The 15,030-nt window shown below is 43.6% G+C and overlaps 1 protein-coding gene across 3 annotated transcripts in view; it reads right to left on the bottom strand.

The window, feature by feature from the left end:
- The window catches only part of MINAR1 (membrane integral NOTCH2 associated receptor 1), a 38,572-nt gene that overhangs the window by 22,392 nt on the left and 1,150 nt on the right, over positions 1–15,030 (bottom strand). For 2 of the 3 annotated variants that reach the window (XM_059912308.1, XM_059912310.1), the window contains exon 1: positions 14,769–14,944. The exons of the other annotated variant lie outside the window; for it this stretch is intronic. The gene's annotated coding sequence lies outside the window, so the exon portion shown is untranslated. Of the gene's footprint in view, positions 1–14,768; positions 14,945–15,030 lie in introns of those variants that run through there. 3 annotated transcript variants of the gene reach the window in all.

Below are 15,030 nucleotides of genomic sequence, written 5' to 3'. Positions count from 1 at the left end.
TTTTTCCCACTACCTCATGACACTGTGTGTCTTTCTCATGTCATGCTCCAACTATGACAAATGTAGCTGTTCAGTGTATGAGGCTAAAGTGAATGTCCACCTTTTCATGACCTTCTGCATTTTTAACTGCTCAAAGCCTTGACATCGGATGTTGATCAAAACGGAGAAGAAAAGGACACGATTTACGGATATAACTTGCAGGATTGCTGCATGAATCTTTGGACAGAAGACAAGCTCTCTGAATTTCATTTCCACCAAGTCCCTTAAAGGTTTCATCTTCCCTTCTGCCAACAGCTCCAAAATCTGATGAGAACAAATGACACCAACCTTGAGCTGGATTAGCAAAACTCGGTTGTGAAGTGTTCTTTCTTTTTTAAAATTTTTAATTTAATTAAATTTATTTATTTATTTATTTTTGGCTGCATTGGGTCTTCGTTGCTGCGCGTGGGCTTTCTCTAGTTGCGGTGAGCGGGGCTTCTCTTGTTGCAGAGCACGGGCTCTAGGCGAGCAGGCTTCAGTAGTTGTGGCACGCGGGCTCAGTAGTTGTGGCTCTCGGGCTCTAGAGTGCAGGCTCAGTAGTTGTGGCGCACAGGCTTAGTTGTTCCACAGCATGTGTGATCTTCCTGGACCAGGGATCGAACCTGTGTCCCCTGCATTGGCAGGCGGATTCTTAACCACAGCGCCACCAGGGAAGTCCCTGAAGTGTTCTTATTAAAGCTTTCCCATATGCCATGATATATTGATCTTTCCAACACTGAAATAATGGGCCAAGATGGAATGTGGGCACAATGTTCTCACTTTACACTCACGAAAAGCACAGTAAAGAGCATTTCTCTGCAGCATTTGTGTAATTCCAGCCCAGATACTGACCTGGCTTGTCGTTTTGGATTTTGTTTTTTTCCAGGGTGGTTAATGCTACTGTGATTCAGTGAAATTCTGGATTCAATGAAACTACAAAAGGAAGGCATTCACCTAGGAATCTAAAATTTATGGATGGGAATTTCTACCTCCCCTTGTGTCACCTATAATACATTTCAAACTGAAAGGCGACCCCTTTCTCTCTTAATGGCAGTTTTCCTCCACAAAGCTGCTAAAGAGGGCAGCATAGAGTTGGGAAGGGGGCTTTGCTCTTCTTTGGCAAGATGTATCCCCACAGAGCTCAACCCTAGTGCAAAGCCCTTGATTGAGAAATCAAGACATGAAGCATTTCCCAGATCTGGCAAGAAGGCAAGCTTAGAAAATGGGACAAGCCTCACATTATGAACACCTAGAAATGCTGGATAAAATATGATTTTTTTTCTTAATGTGTGCAGCTAAGCTTGCAAGAGAGCAAGGTAAATGTCCAGGTGCCAGAAACAGAGAAAGGATTGAAAATCACAGAGCTGGTAATGGAGCTGCTCTGGGGGAGCTGGGGCAGGAGGTTTGTACTAAGTTAGAATAGAAGTGGCCCTCCATGAGATGGTGAGTGGGAAAGATGTCTGCAGAAAGATGGGACCCTTTAAGGACTATTCTCTAACTATAAGTGAGAGTATGAAATAGAGGGAAAATCTGCTTAAGAGCACAGGAAGCAAGGAAACTTGTCAGCCTCTGCCTGGGCTCTTGGTTAAATGTAAAACAGGGCTTAGAATGTAAAACGTAAAACAGGGCTTAGAATGTAAAACAGGGCTGATGCCTTAAATATGTTAGGGCTCAATTTATGTTGCTGGATGGTTTAAGGTCTCTTGAGTTAAGAAATTAATGTGCAAATAGGTTCTATGTTGGTGATATCCTTGGATACAAGCAAAACAAGTGCAAAACTGCTCCAAACAATCAAGGGTGCCCCAAAGAGAAAAGAAGCCACACTAACGTTGAATACTATTTTTAAAAATTACAACACACAAGAGGAAATACACAACAGTGAGTAACAGTCAGCAGACACAAAATAATCAGGAGGATTAGAACTTCAAGAACATCACAAAATGGAAAACAATCTTTAAAAAGCTGTAAGTATATTTTAAATAAGTAAAGATATTTAAACATTTTGGAAATCCAAATTAAAGAAGATGTGAAAAAATGAACATATGCATCTGATAAAGAATGAAACAGTACTTCTAGAAATTAAAAATCATCATTGAAATAAAAATCACAATGGACAGATCAAATAACATATTAGACATAAGTGAAGAGAAAACTGGTGAACTGGAAGATATATCTAAGGGAATTTAGCAGTATGCAGTGCAGAGAAATAAAGATTTTTAAAATATGAGATTGAGGTTAAAAGGCATACAGCAAAGGAGAAGTTTTAACAAATGTCTAACAGGAGTTCCAGGAAAGATAAGAACAAATGGTGGAAAGTCAATAATCAAAGGGATAATGTCTAGGGAATGCTCCAGAATTAAAAACTTGAATTCTCAAAGTGCAACATACACTCCAAATAAGGCATACAAAAATGAATTCACCCTTAGACACCAACACACATCATACTGAAATTGAAAAATATCAGAAGCGAAAAGAAAGCCTTAAAATGGGAAGGTGGTGAGTGAATTACCTAGAAAAGGGTAAAACTAAAAACAGATTTTTAAAGAATAAAAATAGAGATCAGAAGACATAAGCATAAAATCCTTAAAGTGTTAAGGAAAAATAACTTATAGTTTTAAAACTCTATTACCAGATAAACTATTATTCAGAAATAAAGAAAAAATTATAATTTCAGACAGTTTGTCACTCACACTCCTCATTGTAAAAGCTACTAAAGAAGCTCCTTCAGAGAGAAGGAAAGTGAATCCAGAGAAAGGAAAGAGGTAAACATATAGTTAATTCTAAACACATCAACTGTATAAAACAATTACTAATTTTAGAGGTAAAATGGAAGGGGCAATGATCAGGGTTAAAACTCTCTAAGTATTACCTGTATTCTCCAGAGGAGAAAAGGGATGTTAAATACATTTAATGTTAAGTAAAAAAATGTATATTAGAAAAAATTTATGGATAACCACTAACAGAACAGGAAGAAATTGTAGAACTTAAGGTAAAACTACTGAACCAGTGTAGAGAAAACATGGAATAAATAAAATTCAATCAATTAATAGAAGGTAGGAAAGTGGGAAATAAAGAAGCAAAGATACATTAGGACAAGTAAAAATTACAAATAAGATGACAGAAATATTTCCAAATACAACATACAGAGTAAATGTAAATAGGTGAAATTTACTGGTTAAAAGACTGTGACTCTCAAATTGGATTAAAAAAAATTTTTTTAAATATTGCAATCAAATGCTACCTATAACAGACATACCTACACATGTTGTCACAGAAAGGATGAAAGTATGCAGATGGGATAAGATAGTATCAGTCAAAACCAAATCAGAATATAGTTGGTATCTGTTACAGGCAGAATGGCATAAGTGTTAAAGGTCATGACTCCAGAGCTAAATTGCCCAAGTTTAAATCCAAGCTGTTCCAGTTACCAGCTGTGTGACTTGAACAAGTTATTGGTCTCTCTGTCTCAGTTTTCTCAGCTGTAAAATGGGGATGATAATAGTATCTATCTCATGTTATACGTATTAGCATCTGGCAAACATTAAGTGATTTGGCAATATGGATAAGGCTCAAGATAAACAAATCCTACTGCCATCCAAATCCACCTCTGGTTATGTTGTTTATCTATGGTTACCAGAGATAACCATTCACATGGGCTCAGAAGGAGGCAAAACTGTTTATTAAAACACTTTTTAATAGTAAAATAGTACAGTGGGGGAAAAGATAAACTTGGGGTTATTCAAATAATTGATAATACACAGCAGCTAATATGAATGCATTTATTTAAAATAAATTTAAGGATAAGCTTCAAAAACATAAAAATGCATGGAAAAAGAAAGTTGCAAATGGACGTATATCATTGATATAATTTAAAAAAAAAATAGAATGTTTAGGGATGTATATATAAAAAGGAAAGTATAAAAACATATATGGAAATGACATATACCATGTCTGGCAGAGTGGTTTCCTTTGGAGAGAGAGAAGGGGAAGGAAAAATGTGGTTTAAGGCCTAAAATTAAGGCCCAATATTATGTGCTGTCTTGACATCTGGTGAAACCTGGAGGGTCTCGAATGATCTAGCCACAAGTTCCTCTCCCTATTCTGCTCCCACAGATAGGATCCCCTGGCCAAATAACCATCCTCATCAAAGGCACCAGGCGGTTCCTACTTATCCCTGGGTAGGAGGTTTGGTACCCTGCCAGACCAGGGATATTCAAACAAGCCAATCACGTCCTCCCACAGGAACCAGGGGTCACCTCACCGTCTTGTTACTATGAAGCCTGCCCCTGACAGACCCTGCTTGTTCACTCTGCTCCCAAGTCAACCCCGGTCTGGCCCTGTGTGATGTGCTGTGTCCTCCCCCCAGACTGTGAGTCTATGTGATTAACAAGCTGCTGTCAGTCTCATCTTCCAGAGTCAGATGTCAGGTGACCATCCCCATAAACCTAGGGACAGAATCCTCCTTCTCCAGTGGGGTGAATAGCTGGCGATTAAACAAAAGGAGGAGCAGGTAGAACTTGAACTACCACATATTCTTTTCTTTTAAAAAAAAAAAAAAAGCACAGTAGCGAAAATGACAAAATGTTAACACCTATTTAATCTCTGTGGTACGTGGACATCTTTTAGGTTATTTTCTGTACTTCTCTGCATTTCAAAAAATATGTGCTAATTTAAAATGAACATCAATTTTAAAAACTAGATAAACAAGTTCCCACTTCGACCTGTCAAAATGGAGCCAAAAGAAAATTTTTATAAATAAGGCTGTAAAGGTAACTATTAAGAAAATTGACGACAGTTTTTTGTTGTTTATTATGTTTTGCTGCTTTTGCATTTTTATGGTGAGAGGCCCGTGTGTTAAAGGGAACGTTAAATAGTTATTTGCTTTATTTTAATTAGTTAAGAATTCTGGGTCGAAATGGCAATCTATTTGGGTAGACAAATTTTAGAGCCTACTACAAAGCTCCTATAAGTATAATTTGACAGGTAAATCAATGGAACAGAATAAAAGGCCAAGAAGCATACCCAAATGTAGCTAAGGATTCATTCTATCAGGAAGGTGGCATTTCAAGTCAATGAGAAAATAATGTTTTATTCAGTAAAGCATGTTACTGAATAGTTAAGTAATAGTTAATAGTTAAGTATTATTAGAAAAATCAGTTAAACAGTTGGTAAAAAATTAAGTTAGCTCTCATTCTTTGCCATATACAAAAGTAAATAACAGATTAAATGTAAAGAAGGAAATCTGAGCCAGGAGTAAATAATCTGAAGTTGTGAAAAGATTTTCCACACAAGATTCCAAAAGTTGAAATCACGATGAAAAAGATTCGTCAACTTGGATAAATGAACGTGACTTACCATGTCAATAAACATCACAGAAATTGAAAAAAAAATAGAATGCAGAAACTTTTTGCATCTTATAGAAAACTTTAAATATTAATACGAAAGAATGAACCACCCCAAAGACAAGGAGTCAATATTCAAAGAAAGAAAGGCAAAGGAAAAAATGGGCAACATCCTAATAAACAAAGAAAGCAAACTGAAACAGCAGTTTGTTTGACTGCCTTATCATTATACATCTAAAGAAAATAAAAATGATATTTTCTTTCTAAGGTGAAGAAGCACCAAAATGCTATGGATTTTTTGCCTGCTGAATTGGTACTGGTTAAGAAGACTCATACCACTGTTGGGGAGAATGTGGGAAAGTGGGCCCTCCCAAGCACTGTTGGAGAGAGAGAAATTTGTGTGATCGTTACAGGAAGTAATCTGCATAAAACTTGAAATATGCACATCATTTAAATAAAAAAAATCCACACCTGTAAATACTTATCTAAAGGAAATAATCAGATATGTGTAAAAAAAAGTGCTATGAATACTCTCTTTAATGTTGCTTATAATAAGAAAAAATCAGCAATAACCTTTGTAGCTAACAATTGGTTATATAAAATTGCAGTACACCAATATGGTGAAATGTCATGCAGCCACTAATAAGCCATGTTGCATAGATATACATACTGACATGTTTAATTTTTAATGATGTATTCTTAAGTAAAAAAGCGTGCTTCTAAATGGCATATTGTAATATGATGTAAAATTGTCTATATGCACACCCTATATACCAAAATGTTAATAAAAACTCTCTCTCAGTGCTTTTTCCTTCCCTTTGTTTTAGGTCTGTATTAGTTAAATGTTCGGAATATGTGATTTTCTAATAAAAAATAAAGAAGAAAAGATTTGCAGGCAAACCCCAGCAGTGAAAACTTGGGGAAGTAAATTATTATCTCTGATCTTTGGTGTTCTCACCTAGAAAAGTAAGATAGCAATTCCTCCTCCTGGGATTACTAACAGGGTCAAATGAGACACCCATCTATTTGTTCAAAAATATTTATTTTGTAACTGGCATGTGTCAGGCATGGTTTTAACTACTGGAAATACAGCAGGGGGACTTCCCTGGTGGTCCAGTGGTAAAGAATCCACCTTCCAATGCAGCAGACGTGGGTTCGATCCCTGGTCGGGGAACTAAGATCCCACATGCCGCAGGGCAACTAAGTCTGCGCGCCACAACTACTGAGCCCACGTGCCTCAAGTAGAGCCTGCATGCCGCAAACTACAGAGAGCACACGCTCTGGAGCCCGCGCACCACAATGAAGAGCCCACACGCCGCAACTAAGACCCAACGCAGCCAAAAAAAAAAAGAAATGAAGTAAAATAAATCTTAAAAATAAATAAATAAATAAATAAAAGAAATACAGCTGGGTATTCAAACAGACCAAGAAAAAGAAAAAAAAAAACAAAACACCTACCCTCATGAGCTTATATTCTAGTGGGGAGACAGATAATAAGCAAAATAGATAAGTAAAATGAATAGTATATTAGATGGTGGAAAATGTTATGGAGAAAAATAGAGGAGGGGTTAGAAAACATGGGGCCAGGGGTGGGGGATGCAATTTTTAATAAGATGTTCAGAGAAGTCCTCAGGGAAAAGATTACAGCTGAATGAAGTTCCCAAATACCTATTCGGGAAACCACAAGCAAACCACATGAGGAGGAAAGCAAGCATCCCAGGCAGAGGGAACAGCAAGTGCAAAGGCCCTGAGGCTGAAGCATGACTGGCGTGTCTGGTTGGCCAAGAAGACATTTTATACAATATGATGCACCAATAAACACTATTTATTAGTTTATTGTCTCTGATATAATAATCAGCTCCAAGGTGATTATGTTCTTTATCAAAACATCTCCAAAAATAGCTCAGGCACCACTCATGTTCCATTTTACCATGAAAAAATAATGAGAGCTGGGAGCACCCTTAACTTCCCTTCTATCCACCTAAAATCATCCCTATGTCAGCCTCCCTCCTGACCTTTGACTTCCCAGGAAGAGATGAGGCCCTGGACCAGATGATGACTGTTGGGATGAAGAGGTACAGACAGATACCATTTGGGGGAAGTCAAAATGTTTCCTAACAGTATAAGAACCCTCTAGTTCATTTCTCATTTAGGAAAGTTTTTCCAACCCTCCTTGTGTGTATTTTCCTATATATGCTGTTTTGAAAAAATGGTATGCCATTTTTCTATGTTTTGTTTTAATTTAACTGTTTGTTTTCATTTCATTATAAATGTAAATGCATACTCTAGATCCTGTGTGTGGCCATCTTATAACTGGGATGGCTATGTGGTCTCAGTGACTATTCGCACTTGGGGACAGTGCTGAACTTTCATTGCTGTGTTTCCGAAACTGCATTCGATGGAACCTTTGTCCTCTGTGGGTTCATTGTAGACAGGGTAGAGTTTTAGGATTCAAGAAACACTGACCAAGGTGAAGATCTCATCAGATTCCCCAGAATGTCCATTGCCACCAGAAAAAGTCAAAGTTACACCTCTGGTTCTGCAGAGTTCTGTGGCTTCCCAACACTTAGGTGGCAAATACTGATCATCTCAGAGGTTGTGCTGTATTCATTTCCTATTGCTGCTGTAACAAATTACCATAAATATAGTGGCTTAAAACCACACAGATTTATTATCTTAGAGTTCTGGAGGTCAGAAGACCAAATGGGTTTTTAAGTCAAGGTATCAGCAAGGCTGCACTCCTTCCAGAGGCTCTAAGGGAGAATCTGTTTGCTTGCATTTTCCGGCTCCAGGAGGCTGCCCACTTTCCTTGACTCGTGGCCCCTTCCTCCAGCTTCAAAGCCAGCAATTACATCATTCTGAGCTCTACTCCAGTGGTCACATCTCCATCACTAACTCTTCTGTCTCCTCTTCCCCGTTGGTAGACTCTTGTGATTACTTTGAGCCACCTCGATCATCCAGCATGATCCCCCCATCTCAAGATCTTCATCACATCTGCAAAGTCTCTTTTGCCATGTAAGGTCACAGATTCACAGGTTCTGGGCATCAGGACGTGGCCATCTTGGGGCTGGGTACCTCTTTACTGGAGGGCCTGAACCCCTGACCACCAGTGCACACAGGGAAGGAAGGAAGTCTCGTCCTCTCCACTTTCTTCTATTTAGGGTAGACATAGCTGGAAGGTTTGCAGTCCTTCTCAGAAGGCAAACGCTTTGCTCTAATTGATCAAATAAGATCTGGTTTGCCCAGCCTGTCAGGTAGAACCCTCTACTGACTGGCAGCTGAGGATAATGATAATTCATGATGTCGATAAGGACTCTCTTGTACTGTAATCCTGAAATACATCCTAAAACCCTGGACACATGGAAGGTCATAGTGTCACATCCCTCTCCCCATTCTCCAAGCTCACAGCAACCCTGACCCATGCCTGCCTGGGCACCACGGCCCCAAGACAGGGAGCTGGTCCTTCCCGCGTCCTGCAACCTTTCACTCCAGGACCTAGCTGCAACCGCCCTGTATCCTTCCTATTGATGGGGACGTGGTCTCTGACTCGGATCTTCCCCTTCCTCAGGCAACTCCAAACAGCACTTGTAAATGTGGGGGATAAACAGGGGCCCAGGCCTCAAGCTCAGCCTTTCTGCCGATGCAGATCAGGCATAGGCCTGAAATCTACATTTATAAAGATCCCCCCGGGGGGTGGGGGGCCGGTGGGAGGGGATGAGTTGGGAGATTGGAATTGACACATGTACACTATTGATACTCTGTATAAAATAGATAACTAATGAGAACCTACTGTGTAGCCCAGGGAACTCTACTCAGTGCTCTGTGGTGACCTAAATGGGAAGGAAATCTAAAACAGAGGGGATATATGTATACGCATAGCTGATTCACTTTGCTGTACAGCAGAAACTAACACAACATTGTAAAACAACTATACCCCAATAAAAATTAATCTAAAAAATACAATACAATACAATAAAAGATCTCCAAGAGGCTTTGGTACTGTCGTTGCCCTGACAGTTGCCTGGGAATGCTGGACTAGACACATCTTGGCATTGATGCACCCTGGTACTTTAAATAATTTCCAATTGGCTCATGGGCTTCTGGAGTTAAGCCTCCTTATACTGAAGTACAGAAAATAACGCATGTCCCGTTCCTCGTTCCGAATGCCGTCTTTCAGCTAAGGATCTTTCCGGTGGCCACACCGTACTGTTGACTCAGACGGAGGTTACCGGACTGAATCATTCCATTTTTTCATCATGCGGCAGCTACAGAGCCAGGCCTCCCCCGCCCCTGCAGAGGGCCTCTGAATCATCCGACGCAATGCTCATTCCCTCCTCCACAGGACAGCGTTATTGCACTGCCCAGCCTGTGCCAGTTCCGTGCCGGTCACTGGGGCAAGATGGGGACTGAGACACTGTCCCACTCCTCCAGAGGCCCACAGTTCAGTGGGAGAGGCAGAGCAGCACGAGGTATGTTACAACACAGCACAGGAAGTGCACCCGTGGCAGCGGGACAGATAGGGAGAGAGAGCCCAGAGCCAACTACCCACCGCACCCATGCCCACTCCCACTCACGACCCATCCCCATCCCCCCAACCCACCCACTCACCGCCTGCTCCCCATCCTGCACCCACAGTGCCAAACGACTTTCCATGTTCTCCAACCTCAACTCCAGGCCCCATTCCCGTGTCTCTTGGCTGGTCTTCTCACGACCATGGTCAACCCTCCAGGCTTCCAGGAGGTTCTAGAGTCCTTCACACCTGCAGGACTCCCATCAATCCCTACTGGCCTATTGACCTTTTTTGGTTTGTTTTCTCAGCTGTTTACTTGAAGTCTCCTTAAGTAACCATAAAGCTTGCATGTTTAGCATCCTGCATACATTTTTTCTTTCTCAAAATCCCGGTGATATTACAGAGGCCGCAATGTGGTAATCAAAGCACATCAGGCACCGGAAGTCAAAACTGCTCACCAGGACATGAGGAGAAAGGCAGGAGGAAAGGGCACAGCAGGTGGAAGGCCTCCTGAGGAAGGCTCCCACAGCGGAGAAGAGGTGAGGGGCTCGCTGGCTGAGAGCTTTTGTAGTGCACTGTTCCCACAGGCCAAGCCAGTAGAAAAGCCTGACATGAAAGCTCCCATTGGCTGAGAACATGGGACAGCAGAGCCCCAGAAGAATCATACAGTAATCGTGCTCAACAAATCACACACTAAGGATGGCATTAAATGGTGTCTGTGTGTATGTATGGAGTGCATTCAGCTGGTAGTTCTCGAACTTGGATAAAAAAGGAAACAACAGCATGTCACAGCCATATGACACTGGCCCTGCAGTTCACTCCACTAACTCCCCTACATTTCATTCCAAGCTCACAAAACAGCTTCTTTTTATTATGTGGCTTTTTTTTTTTTTTAAGTATTTGTTTATTTATTTATTTATGGCTGTGTTGGGTCTTCGTTTCTGTGCAAGGGCTTTCTCTAGTTGCGGCAAGCGGGGGCCACTCTTCATCGCGGTGCGCGGGCCTCTCACTATGGCGGCCTCTCGTTGCGGAGCACAGGCTCCAGACGCGCAGGCTCAGTAATTGTGGATCACGGGCCCAGCTGCTCCGCGGCACGTGGGATCTTCCCAGACCAGGGCTCGAACCCGTGTCCCCTGCATTGGCAGGCAGATTCTCAACCACTGCGCCATCAGGGAAGCCCCTATTATCTGGCTTCTAATGGGCATTTCTCCCTGACCAGTGAACACACTTAATGATTCACTTTCTTCCCACTAACCTATTAAGCCAGCATTTTATGTCTTATGCATCAGGCCTTTGGTTATCATGGGTCCTTCTCTAAAAGACTGGCCTGGGTATATTAGCAAATGAACTCTGCAACCAGCAAAGATGACAACCACATGCCTCAATGTGGTGATCACACCAAGGTTCTAATCCCCATGAAGCCCTGTCTCAGCAACCTCTGGCCTTCCTGGATAACACTGCTATGCTGATGTGTTCTGATCCCAAACCAGCATTATCCTAAGCTCTTTACATGTTGCATCCATCAGGATAGGCTAGGTTATGCTGCAGCAAGACTGTCCCCAGAGTCCAGTGGCTTAAAACACCAGTGGTTTATTTCTTATCCATGGACATGACCAAGGTGAGTCAGCCAGGGGCTCTGCTCCACATCACCTTCAGTCTAGGACCCAGGCTGAGGGGCAGCCCCTGTGCAGCTTATGGGATCTTAGTTCCCCGACCAGGGATTGAACCCAAGGCCACAGCAGCTTGAAAGCTCCAAGTCCTAACCACTGGACCGCCAGGGAAATCCCACGGAACTTTGACTGTTCTGGAGCAGAGGAAAAGGGAGAACAAAGAAGTGAGGCACCTGCTAACTCTGAAAGCTCCCAGCCAAACAAGGCACAAGGCCACATCTAATTTCATGTGACCAGGGAACTGCAATCCATGTTCCCAGAAGGAGAGACAGTCAGACTCTTTATTAGCAGAATAATAACCACCATACGCATGGTGCTGATGACCTCTTAGAGCAATCGGTTCCCAACGTGAACTAGTTTAAAGGTTTTTCTTGCAATGAGCCAAAATCTGTCTGTGCTAGGCAGCAATAAGTCAATCAAAGTCCCTGCCCTCCTAAGATTTATACTGTAGTCGTTCCATCCATTAGTCCCTGTTCGGTCAAAATAACTTTACTCCCTCACTTTCTTATCCATTCAGCAAGCATTTTCTAAGTATCTACTTACCTGCCAGGTACTGTGCTCTATTTAGGAGCTTTAGAGCTGAAGACGTCATGATCTTTCTGGAGCCCACGTTGAAGGGGGTTAGCTAGCCATCGAAGAGGACCAGGTGCCAGATCCTCCTTGATAACACAGAACTAGGCGACCACAGTATTTCATTTCAAACACTCAAAGGGGGAATATGCCACATTCCAGAGAGAAGGCTTCTAGGGATTCTCTAACTGTGTTCTGGGGTGCCATAAGGGGTTCCAAGAGGGTGCTTCAGACATTACCTTGGGAATAAACAGGCTGCCATGTCCCTCCCTCATCTTTAATCTGTTTCATATACTTAACTTTCATATCAGGTTTAACTTAAAGAGTTCTACTCTTAAAGAGCTCTACTCTTAGAGAGAGAGAAGGAGGGAAAAAAACTAATGGTCTAGTCTGATGCTCTGTCATTTTATACAAACATGCAGAAAAGTTAAGTAACTTACCGAGGTCATACCGTGAAGTTAGAAGCATACCTGAGGCTGGCCACCAGCTGCCTCTGCCTGTCTCTAAACTCCATACCCCTCTTTTTTTTTTTTTTTTCCAATTTACACCAAGTCTGCAGGTAACCTCCAAATGTCAGTGGGAAAAGCTAATCAGTGGGCTTTGGCAACATAGCCACAGAGGAATCTGGAACCTTTCCCGGCCACTTTGAGAACACACATCACCACCTGGCAGAAGCAGGGAGCAGGGTCTGCCCCTTCCTTCTCTTGGTTACCAAATCCCTGCCCCGCAAGCACAAAGCCATAGCTGCAACACTGCTTTCTGCTTCACATTTGTCAAGATTTGAGAAAGGGCTTACTCAGGGACTCCTGAGGAAGAAAACCCCCAGACCAGTTCTGTGTGCAGTGGGTAGAGACAGGACAGACATCTTAACCTCACAGAGGCAACTGAATGTCTCGGAGGGAATATCAGAGGGTTAATAGCTACAAAAGCTTTGGAAGCTGGAAAGACGTATCAATTTTGCCTCTAGCACTGGCCAGGAAAAAAAAAAAAGGACTTTATATATGTAAAATTCAAAAAGAACACATCACCAACAAAGAAACCTTTGTCTGTCTTCCAAGTATTAACCGCTGTACAACACTTCCTCACCAAACTCATCAGAAATGCAAATAAACTGTTTGATCTATTATTTCCCTGGCCATTTATTTGCACATAGACTCAGATTTATACAAACCTCTCAGACACACACAATAAAAATAAGATTCTATTTACCAGACATTTAAGGTTTTCCTTCCAGGTTCCAGTAACCTAAGAAAATCTCTAAATGTGTTCTTTCTGCAGATTCCCCCTTCTCTCTCCTGCTCTACCTTCCTCTGATACACAGAAAGAAAGCCCCTAAAGGGGAGGTGTACAACTCTCCCTACAGCAGCAGACACCCTACTCTCTTGAACCTCCTTCTGTTATTTCAACTGTCCTCAAAATACTGCTGCGAGGGTCGCATTCCAAAAGACATCCTGTGGCCACAGCCGTCTGCTGTCTTCTACCTGCAGAGCAGACTCTACAGACGCTGGTGGTCATAGAAATGGGAAGGAAGGGTCATTTACCCAACATCTCCATCTGGGGGAGGCGGTGGCGACAGCTTGTTTGCTGGAGAAAGGAGTGCATACCTCCATACCCTGCTGCCAAACCACTCCTGGCAACTCTTTATGCCACGCATAAAATCGCAGCCAGCTGGGGCAGTGAAGCTCCCAATCACAGCCATGAGGGCGGCAGCATGGACTCTGCCCTTTCCACAAGACAGATGGGCTAGAAGCCTCTAAGATAGATCTCTATTGTTTATCGCAGAGACTCTGGATCCCCCAGCTTAGCTCTTCCGCAAACGATACTTAATTCCCACTGAAAAGTGTGCCTGAACCCAACCACCTTACACAACCGTTTAACACGGCTACAGTCTTCCAGCAAAACAATGCTGGATTGGGCGCTGTTCCAGTGAAGCTGCTCAAGCGCCGCCAGAAGCTCCCGGCACCCTCGAGAGAGCAGACAAACGGTTACCCTGGCTGGATGTGGTAGCCCGGAGGAATAGTCGCTTAAAGAGGGAGGGCGGAACAGGTAGGGAATGCTGCAGATGCACGAGGTAGACAGCGTGTGAGTGCACGCTCCTGACCCGCCAGGCCTGGCTTCTGTGTTTCTGGCAGGTGAAGTTGAACATCCTTATCTCCCCGGGAAGAACAACGATCCCATTCCACGTCAACGTGACTGGAAATCTCAATTTAAGAATCGGAGGCACTGGTCGGTCCAGCTGGGGTTCGTCCAGCTTTCCGTCTTACTTTGCGCCTCTGATGTGTCAGGCTTTTTGCACACAGTGCTCGCCTATTTAACCCTCGAGACACCGTTTTCTACAAGGGAATTTTCAGCCATGAAAACTTGCCCCAAACTGCATGATCCTTTCCCGTTGACTCGCTTAACGAACCCCCGATCTCTCCACCAGGTTTGGTCAAGCCCAGCACCGCACACACACCTTGCCCATCACAGCCCCCAACGCTGCGGCCCGCAGTGCTCCGGGGCCGCAGGGAGGCGGGGAGGTGCGCCCGCAGCCCCGGACCTCACACCCCGCGCGCGTGTGCGGCGAGCCGCGGGCACACGGCGTACACACCTCGCACCGGCACACTCAGGCACACGTGCGCTCCCGCCCCCCACCCGTCCCGGGCTCTCCGAAGTTACCTCCGAGGCTCCCCTGGCGCCGGGCCCACGCCGCCCCGCGGGTCTCCCACTTCTTTCCCGCCGGGGTCAGCCCGGCCTCAGACGCCGCGGCTCGGGAAGACTCCGGAACCCGCCGGGCCCCGCCGCCTCTCGGACACCCCGGGGTCCGCACCAGCGGCCGCACCCCGGGGGCTGGGGCGGCTGTAGCCTCGGCCGCCCCGGGTCGGGCTCTGCCTTCACCTGCGCGGCGCCCACCGGGCTGCAGCCGGTTCTGGGGCCGGCG

Source organism: Balaenoptera ricei, chromosome 2, assembly GCF_028023285.1.
Source record: "Balaenoptera ricei isolate mBalRic1 chromosome 2, mBalRic1.hap2, whole genome shotgun sequence".
Lineage (NCBI taxonomy): Eukaryota > Metazoa > Chordata > Mammalia > Artiodactyla > Balaenopteridae > Balaenoptera > Balaenoptera ricei.
The sequence above is the reverse complement of the archived record's forward strand: the minus strand, read 5'-3'. Positions and strand labels throughout refer to the sequence as shown.